The following is a 9560-nucleotide window of genomic DNA, read 5'->3' on the forward strand; positions in this document are numbered from 1 at the left end:
ATGTTCCAGGGGAGGCTTAAAGGCTCCCATCGAGGGATCATAGGTGCAGAGCCCAGATTTCTGGCTGTGGATGCCAGATTGTCCTGTTCGCGTGAGAGAGAGGAGGTCCCGTCTCAGGGGCATTGGACATGGGGCTTTTGTGGAAAGTCTGAATAGCTTTTAGGACCAAACTTGAATCCTCCAGATGGGGCCACCAGGAGGACTCTGTGCTTGTCTTCCCTGACTCGTCTGATGACCTGAGGGATCAGAGCGATTGGGGGAAAAGTGTAAAGAAGGAGACTGGGCCAGTTGTGGGCCAGCATATTTGTGTCCTTCGAAAAATAGGTTGGACATCAAAACTAGCATCCTCTGGAAAAACGTCAGAGGGGAACAGGCTTTGTTTCTGGCAGAAGCCGTGAGCTGCTGAATTGCCAGGGTGGGCTCTGGGGAGACTACAGCGCTCATTTGGACTGAGTCGAAGACTGCACCCAGGAATGTGATACATTAGCCAGGGAGCAGTGAGATATTGGCAAAATGGAGTTCTAGGCACTCCAAATGGCTGAGGAGCACGGATCTGTGATGGTCTAGCTCGGTTCGCGACTGGGCCAGAATGAGCCAGTCGTCAAGATAATTCAGAACCCGGATTCCCATCTGTCTCAGAGGGGGAAAGCGCCGCGTTCATGCACTTCGTAAAAGTGCGAGGAGTTAGAGACAGCCCGAAGGCAAGGACTGTATATTGGTAAGCCATGCCCTTGAATGCAAATCTCAAGAATCGTCTGTGATGGGGGGCTATCTGGATATGAAAGTAAGCATGTTTCAGATCCAGTGAGAATAACCAGTCCTCAGGGCAAATCTGTGCGAGAATCTGTTTCAACGTTAACATCCAGAACTTCCATCTCATGAGGGAGAGGTTCAGAAGTTTGAGGTCTCAGCTGGGTCTTAGAACGCCATCTTTCTTAGGGACGAGGAAATAATGGCTGTAGAACCTCAATTCACTTTCTGAGGGGGGAACTATTTCTATGGCTCCCTGTTATGGCCGTCTAGGGGTCAGCCGTAACAGGAAAAGGAAGAGAGTCTCAGAACCAGAGAGATGTACAATAAACAATAATTTATTTCAAAGTTGGGGCTTAGCGTCAGGGGCAGACAAGGCCAAAATAACAAACACAAATCCTCTTTGTTAACCCTCTACATTTCCTAAATCAAAATTAAAGAAACCAAAAGAAATAAAATACAGTTTCAACTTACCTGATTCCCTAAACCCAAAACAATGTGAAAAGTGATATCAAAATAAAATGGCATCTAACCCCCTATGTCCCCTCAACTTAAAAAAAATTAAGATTAACAAAATGTTTACAAGATATATATATGTACACGAGTTAAAAGCAAACAATTTACAACCAGAATCCAAAATCGTAGTCAATCAGGCTTGGGTCAAGTTAACCAGGAATATCACAAAATGGAGGCAAAAAAAACAATACAACAGAATTATCACAGATCACAATCTTATACACAAACACACTATCTCTCTGGTAAGACACTCAAATGTAAACAAACAACAATAACAAGGCAAACAGTAAACTATTGAGTCACACGCGATGGCACAATCATGGCTCCGATTGAGTGTTTGGGGCAGTCCTTATATCTGGATCAGGTGAAGGGGAGAACCGATCACAGTCTCCAATAAATTATCTCCAGGAACCGCCCATCTGAAGCAAACATACACATAGAGAACACAAGAGGGCAGAATGGAAACAACCAACAAATGACTTTGGCTCATAACACTTCCTTCACTAGCAGAGCCATCACTTCGGTGCAGAGGACATGAGCGTTGTCCGGTTCTACCAATGTGGGAATCACCTCACGGAAACGGGGCGAATTGCAGTGAGTAGCCATGATTTATTATCCCCAAACCCCACTTTGACACTCCGGGGATGGCCTGCCAGGCCTCGGCCAGCATTACAAGAATTTGGATAGCGTTAAATGACAGACTGCTGTTCAGGGGCCTGAACACTGATGAGTGTGGAAGAGGAAAATTGCTTGGCCGGGTGTCTCGGGAGGGTAGCGCACTTAATGAGGCAGGCTCACTGGCGCTGCTCCTTAGGGGTGCTGCCTGCGAGATAGATTGCTCTGATGATGAGTAGGCACTGTCCTGGGGTGACTCGAGGCAGAGGCTAAGCTGGAGCGTTTGGGCAGGAAGTGACACATGGCCTGTGACAAATTCTGTGCTGCAGTGACATGCTCAGCGAAACTTTCTACAGCTGACCGAAGAGACCGGTTGGAGACACTGGGGCATTGAGAAAGGCCACTTTGGCTATACATCGTCCAATGTCCTGGGCCATGGCTTTCGTGGTGCTCAGGGCCAAATGTGTGGCGCTGCAAAGGTCACAAAAGACAGGTGTGTCAAAAACAGACTCATCCCGTGTTTTAAGCTCCTTGCCCTTATGGCCCCACCTAAGCTCTCTGCTTTGCTGGCCCCACTTAAGCTTTCTGCTTTGTTGACACAGGAGCCTGCCTCAGAGCCAGCTCCAATCCAGGTGTATTCAGAGTCCACTCCAGAACTTGCTCCAGTCCGGGAGCCTACAGATTCCTCTCCTTAGCCTGCTCCAGTCTGGGAGCCAAGTGGTCAAGTGCAAAGATAGCAAGTGTGGGTATTTGGACAGTTCAACAGTTTGAGAAACAACAAACACTGTACAAATGATAACAGCAGGAATTTTTGATAAAAGGGACAAACTATCACAGACTTACTGCTGCAAATGTCTGCATCTGCAGCTTTCTGTCTTCTCCATTTCTGAAGGAATACCTCTCCACAAACATGACTGGGCTGACTGCTTCCTTTACGTCTTTTCAGCTAAAAATAAAAACACAAATAATAACAAAAGCGGAGAGAAAATAAAATAGAATTATATACAGAATGTTAATAATGATCTGTGAGCAAAATATTTAGATATAAACTGATATGAATGAACTGCAAGATGAAAAAAATAATTGTTTTATTATTTATTTATTTTTTATTTGTTTACATTTTTTGGATTGACATTAAAGAGCCAGTAAGATGAAAATTCTAAGCTTCCTATTACTGTTTATAAGTCATGTACATTAGGTTTAAATCCATCCAAGGTAAAAAAAAAACATTGTCACATTTTAAAATTACCTCAATTCTCAGAGATCCCCAAACGGTTCTCGCGAAGCTGTTCAAAAGATTCAGTTTCCTTAAACCCCACCTTTCGGTGGCACACTGTGTTCTGATTGGTCAACTAACATAACCAGTTTTGATTGGTTGTTCCGCACACACCTCCACGGTAAACTATGCGTTAGCATCTGTTTGGGGTGAATTATGTCTTATTCCTCTCATCGCGAAGCAAACAGTAAAATAAAAAACTTGAACAGTCTCGCTGCTTTTTCTTCTGTGTTGGTGTATTCAAGCCGCGCGCTTCAGTTTGAGTCTGAATAGCGCGTTCAACGCGGGGGTGTGGTCACATTGGATATAATGAAGGGAGACATGAAAAACAGGCATCGCGTTGTTTTCATATGGATTACTTTATCACAGAATATCTGTTAACAGCACTTGTTTAGTTTTAAAGTAGACATGTCAAGCTTTCTATAGATATCTCTCTCATGTCTCTTCATTGAGTATTCACGGAGTTACACTTCATTTTAATGACGTGTTTGTACACGACGATCAGCACAAACAAAGGCTGCAGACAGCACACATACTGATAAGACGCTCGGGAGAAAACAGACACATAACTTCATAATCATACTTCGCGTTGTGATTCGGAGATGCTCGTTGTTCTATATAAAGTTGGTAATGAACCATCTTTTATGGCCAAATGCTTTGAAAATCCCTCTGTACTCACCGAGATTAGAAAAGCAGTCATCAGTGAAATGTTGTGAACACAACAAAAGGGATTTGTTGTACTGCTCTGGTATTGTGGTGAAAATTAATTTTAATTTTGGTTCTTCTGATCTTCATTCTTTGGCAGTGAAAATAAAACAAACGGTCTCCTCGACATGATGCTCTCACACCAAACAGAGCTTCTGTGTGTGGGGGTGGGGCAGGTCAGAGTTCTGTTTCTCCCAACACGGTAGGCGGAGATTATTATGCAAAGTGCTCCTAGTGACTTACATAGAGATGGGCAAAAGATTTGAAATCTATAACGACTCGTTTCAGCGATTCAGAGTCGACTCCTTACTTTAGAAGCCAATAACTTTATAAATCGTGTACTTTTTGGTTTAATTATTTGCACATTGTTTACACAGATGGACAGCTACATCATACACTGTAATACAGGTAATATTTGATTTCCCATCTGTGTGGCTCTTTAAAAGGTACTAAAAGCATGGTACCGTATATGATTCCTGTGATATTGGTCATATAAAAGCACATAAAACACTACCATTAAAGTGATACAAACATAGTTTGGTGATTATTTTACCATTAATATACCATAGTAAAACTACAGTTACTATGGTAAAAACACGTTAAATGCCCCTTTTACTGTGTTTTAACTTCAAATTTCATTTATTACTATTGTAAGTGTCGTGCTTACCATGATTTTACTACAAATACAACTTACATCTTTGAACCTGAAATTAATATAAAACGGATCCCAGGTCTATGGCACATCACATGACAGATAGAGTTTAATCACACTAGTTAGCAGCTGTGTTCTTTTAGTTGAATGCTATGAAACTCAAAGACAGCCGCGGATGACCGATATAATACAGCGATTAAACATATGGCGCTAATATGATTAATAAAGAAGCAGAATACATTGTATAAAAGGCATTAAAAGAGCGTATTTACGACTACTCACCCAAACTGTGGAACTGATGGAAAGTGTGATGTGTGCTGAATTAGACTTCTTGAATGTGATTTCATAGCGATGAACATCTCATGCCCTTGTGTCGAAATACTGATGCCAAATGTTTCTCACTGAAAGCAATGAAGGTCGTAGTGCGTCTATATTTCGACGCCGAGAGACACATTTGGCGTCATAAAAGTGATGCTAGAGGTGCTTGACCATGCTTCGTTTTTTGATGCCTTCGGAGTGAGAATGGGTTGTGATACTCAAGTACTTTTAAAAACAAGTACTTCAGTACTTTTACTTAAGTACACAACTGACTGTAGTACTTTTAATTGTACTTGAGTAAAATTTAGCAAGGGGTATCTGTACTTCCTTTATTCAAGTAATAAAGCTGTGTACTCTGTCCGCCTCTGGTGACAACAGATTTGTGTCTATGAATATGCAAAACAGTAGCATCACCACAAAGTAATCATCTGCAATACTTAAAAATAATTACAAATAAACAACAAAATGTCAGTATCCTGAGGGATTAAGCTGGCATTTTCCAGATATCCTGGTTGAATTTAGCCCTGACTCATGTTGCATGAAAGCAGGCTAAATTAAGCTAAATTATGTTACTATGGAGATTTATTCTTTGCAAATAGCCTGCTCCAGAGCAGGCTAACAAACAGGCTAAAATTAATCTTAGTGATTTATTTGTTAGTTCTGCTGTCAAATCTACTAGAAATTAATGTTTTACAGTCACTCCATGGTCTTCTGCAAATGTTGCATCATTTTAATTATCATACATTAAAATACAAGATACAATACTGTCATTCATCTAAGTATCCCTATTTTAGTGTTATTTTGAAGACTGCACATTGCTGTTAGAGGTTTGATGAATGTATATATTATTGCAGTTGTTGAGATTATAATAAATGGCTGATGAAGTTGCAAATGTGGTTTCATTTAAGTCCATGACAAGGTCGATATGTAGTGTATATATAGGCTTATTCTAAATAAATGTTCCATTTGTTATTCTCTTTCAACTCAAATAAAGGAATAATAAAATATATTTTGAAAATGGCTCTACTTCTGAGGATGGAAACAACCTTATAAATATTTTTAGTAAACAACAAAATAACCTTATATATCCTGGATAATTTGATAGTTTTTTGAAGGTCTTTTCAAACCTGTATGAATTGCTTTCTTAGGTTGAACATAAAAGAAGACATTTTGAAGATGCATTTGAAGATTTTGCTGGTAATCAAATAGTTGGTGGTTCCCATCGACTTACACAGTAGGAAAAAAAAAATCTATGGAAGTCAATAGGAGCCACCAACTGTTTGATTACCAGCAATCTTCAAAATGTCTTCTTTACACAAAATTGACATGACACCTCAGACTTCAGGAGTCCAGTGACATGGTTTCATCATCAGCACACGTGCACTCCACTACTGCAGATGTGCCTTCCCTCTGCCATATGCAGTAGTATGGCAATAATGTACCTTGTATGAAGAGGTCAGTCTCTTTTGCTGAGCCAGAGTCAGTGGCTGTCCCTCACTGTATCCGTTCCATCACTGGCTTCCCTTTATTGAATTCCAGGGCCAGCTCCTCTGCTTTGGTCAAGACTTGAGTTGGAGGCATGGGCGTAGGTTTAGGGGGGACACTAGGACCCTATCAATATTTTGAGATCACAAATTTGTCCCCACCAATATTTAGCAAGCTCCTTTAAACTGCTATTTGTATCTTTGCACTGCTATTTGGATCGATTCTAACGGCCACGATGACAGTATAAGAAATGCTGTAATTTGATTGGCGCGGACCGGGACTACTTTTGTGCTTGCACTAGCAGCGAGCGGCTGATGTGTGTGTGTGCACTCGTGTGCACGTTGACGACGGCCGACGGTAAGCTACCAGGGCTGTCTCTGTGCCACATACAAAGGCCAGTAAAAACATTTTAATAATAGTTTTTTTGCCCCCTTTTTGTACTTTGTAGATGCCACACAAGAAGAAAAAAGGGGACATACAGTAAGAAGCTTTTTCATAAAGCAGAGTCAGAGTGTAACGTTAAGTAGGCAATATAACTAGCTAGCCACACAAATAAACTAGCAGTAGTGACTGACCAGGCTTTCAAATGCAGATTCTACTGTGGAAAATAGTATTAACTGGTGATAGTATGTGTTACCCAGGATGATAGAATGCTACGTTAGCAAGTAACAATGTCAATTAGCTTGTACCTTAACTTGGAATCTTGCAGTCAACATAAACGTGAGTGTACTGGAGGGCAAATAGTGTTTTATTATATTTATTTATTTAGATTTGTTTCCTTGTGGCGGAGTATTTTTTTTGGGTGTCCCGGGGTGTCCCCACCAAAGCTGAGACCAAACCTACGCCCATGATCCAACGCCATCCCTCGTGCCAGATGTATGAGCCTTTTTTTCAATGCTAAAATCAATACAGACAATAAAATATGGCAGCAGATACTATTCACCTAATTTGTAATTATTATTTTTTTCACATATCAAAATTTTCACTTAATATTGACTTGTCCTTTTTTGGCCAGGCATGCTTGTTCTTTAAGAAGGATATATAGATAAGAGAGATAAAATAAATAAATAATTAGATTAAAAGAGATTATATCATCAGGTTATAGATTAGATTAAATCAATTAGAAAACCAAGAACATAAATACAAATATATAAAAGAGACATATGAGATAGATTAAATAGACAGTTAAAATGAACAAAATAGACCAAATACTGTGGATACACATAGTGGATAAGTGGGTAAGCCTGGCAGACAATAGCTGACCAACTGAACGTGTAAGTAGTCCAAATAACCAGTGCTCCACCGAAGCCATCATAATTACATTTCAAGGTTTTACACAGGTTTGAATTATTTTTGCATCATTGATTCTGTAATCGATCCCGTGGTCTGTTTAAAAATGCCGTGAACATGCAATTATCCAAACTATCTACACTTGGCTTGACATAGCTGAACACTCTCATCCTGGTTTAGCAATTGTGCTACAGACTAAGCCAGGATGGACTGATTGTACTAGGTCAAGCCATGCCTTTTCTTTTATCCTGGCTTTCTTAATTCTACTTTTGTGCCATACCACTTACGTCACCAAGTCAAGATGCTGTAGATTAAACACATCAACATATTCTGAATGTCTCTGAGATTATGAGAATAGGTCGATCACTACTACATAGAGAAGACAATTAGTTTACTAGCCCTTGTGCATTGTTCATATTCACTACCCTCTTGTTATGTTCGGGATGAAAACATCCACTCAATTAGACTGCTGTAAAAATGTATCAGATTCATATTTTTTTTCAATTTGTTTTTGCATAAATCTGTTAATCAACTTCAGTCCTGATCAAAACTACCAAATGTTGTTTTTTTTTTATCCAAGATTTTAACTATTTAATTGCCAAGCTCATAAATGATGTCACTGATTTGGGGGGGGGGCACAAAATGACTTATTTTCAATATAAAAGTAATTTTTTTTTACTTTTTTTTTTTTACTTTTTTACAGTCTTGGGCATGTCAAAGATTAGTAGCAAGATTGGCTTTGATGCATTTGTAGTTTTTGTGCAGCATTAGATTTTAATTTTTTTCTCCCATATTTACTGTTCGTGGCTGTTTTTGCTCCATTGACTTCCATTATAACAAAAATTTTTTATTGCAAAGCCATGACACCATATAACCATGCATTCTTGATTGTTTGTGGTTTTCCCTTTTAAAAGAGGTAACATTTGTTACTTTTACAGTTGATCACTAGGTGGGACCATTAACCCTTTAGATAGGCCTGTGCAAAAAAAAAGGCTTAGTTTCTGGCTTGTATATGGAGTTAAATGGAGTATAACAGCATATTATACAGGTCCTTCTCAAAAAATTAGCATATTGTGAAAAAGTTCATTATTTTCCATAATGTAATGATAAAAATTAAACTTTCATATATTTTAGATTCATTGCACACCAATTGAAATATTTCAGGTCTTTTATTGTTTTAATACTGATGATTTTGGCATACAGCTCATGAAAACCCAAAATTCCTATCTCAAAAAAAAAGAGAAGAGGTGACCGGACCCTGAGGAAGATTGTGGAGAAGGACTGATACCAGACCTTGGGGGACCTGCGCAAGCAGTGGACTGAGTATGGAGTAGAAACATCCAGAGCCACAGTGCACAGACGTGTGCAGGAAGTGGGCTACAGAGAAGCAGCACTGGACTGTTGCTCAGTGCTCCAAAGTACTTTTTTCGGATGAAAGCAAATTTTGCATGTCATTCGGAAATCAAGGTGCCAGAGTCTGGAGGAAGACTGGGGAGAAAGAAATGCCAAAATGCCTGAAGTCCAGTGTCAAGTACCCACAGTCAGTGATGGTCTGGGGTGCCATGTCAGCTGCTGGTGTTGGTCCACTGTGTTTTATCAAGGGCAGGGTCAATGCAGCTAGCTATCAGGAGATTTTGGAGCACTTCATGCTTCCATCTGCTGAAAAGCTTTATGGAGATGAAGATTTCATTTTTCAGCACGACCTGGCACCTGCTCACAGTGCCAAAACCACTGGTAAATGGTTTACTGACCATGGTATTACTGTGCTCAATTGGCCTGCCAACTCTCCTGACCTGAACCCCATAGAGAATCTGTGGGATATTGAGAAAGAGAAAGTTGAGAGACGCAAGATCCAACACTCTGGATGAGCTTAAGGCCACTATCGAAGCATCCTGGGCCTCCGTAACACCTCAGCATTGCCACAGGCTGATTGCCGCCATGCCGCATTGAAGC

Source organism: Carassius gibelio, chromosome B18 (assembly GCF_023724105.1).
Source record: "Carassius gibelio isolate Cgi1373 ecotype wild population from Czech Republic chromosome B18, carGib1.2-hapl.c, whole genome shotgun sequence".
Lineage (NCBI taxonomy): Eukaryota > Metazoa > Chordata > Actinopteri > Cypriniformes > Cyprinidae > Carassius > Carassius gibelio.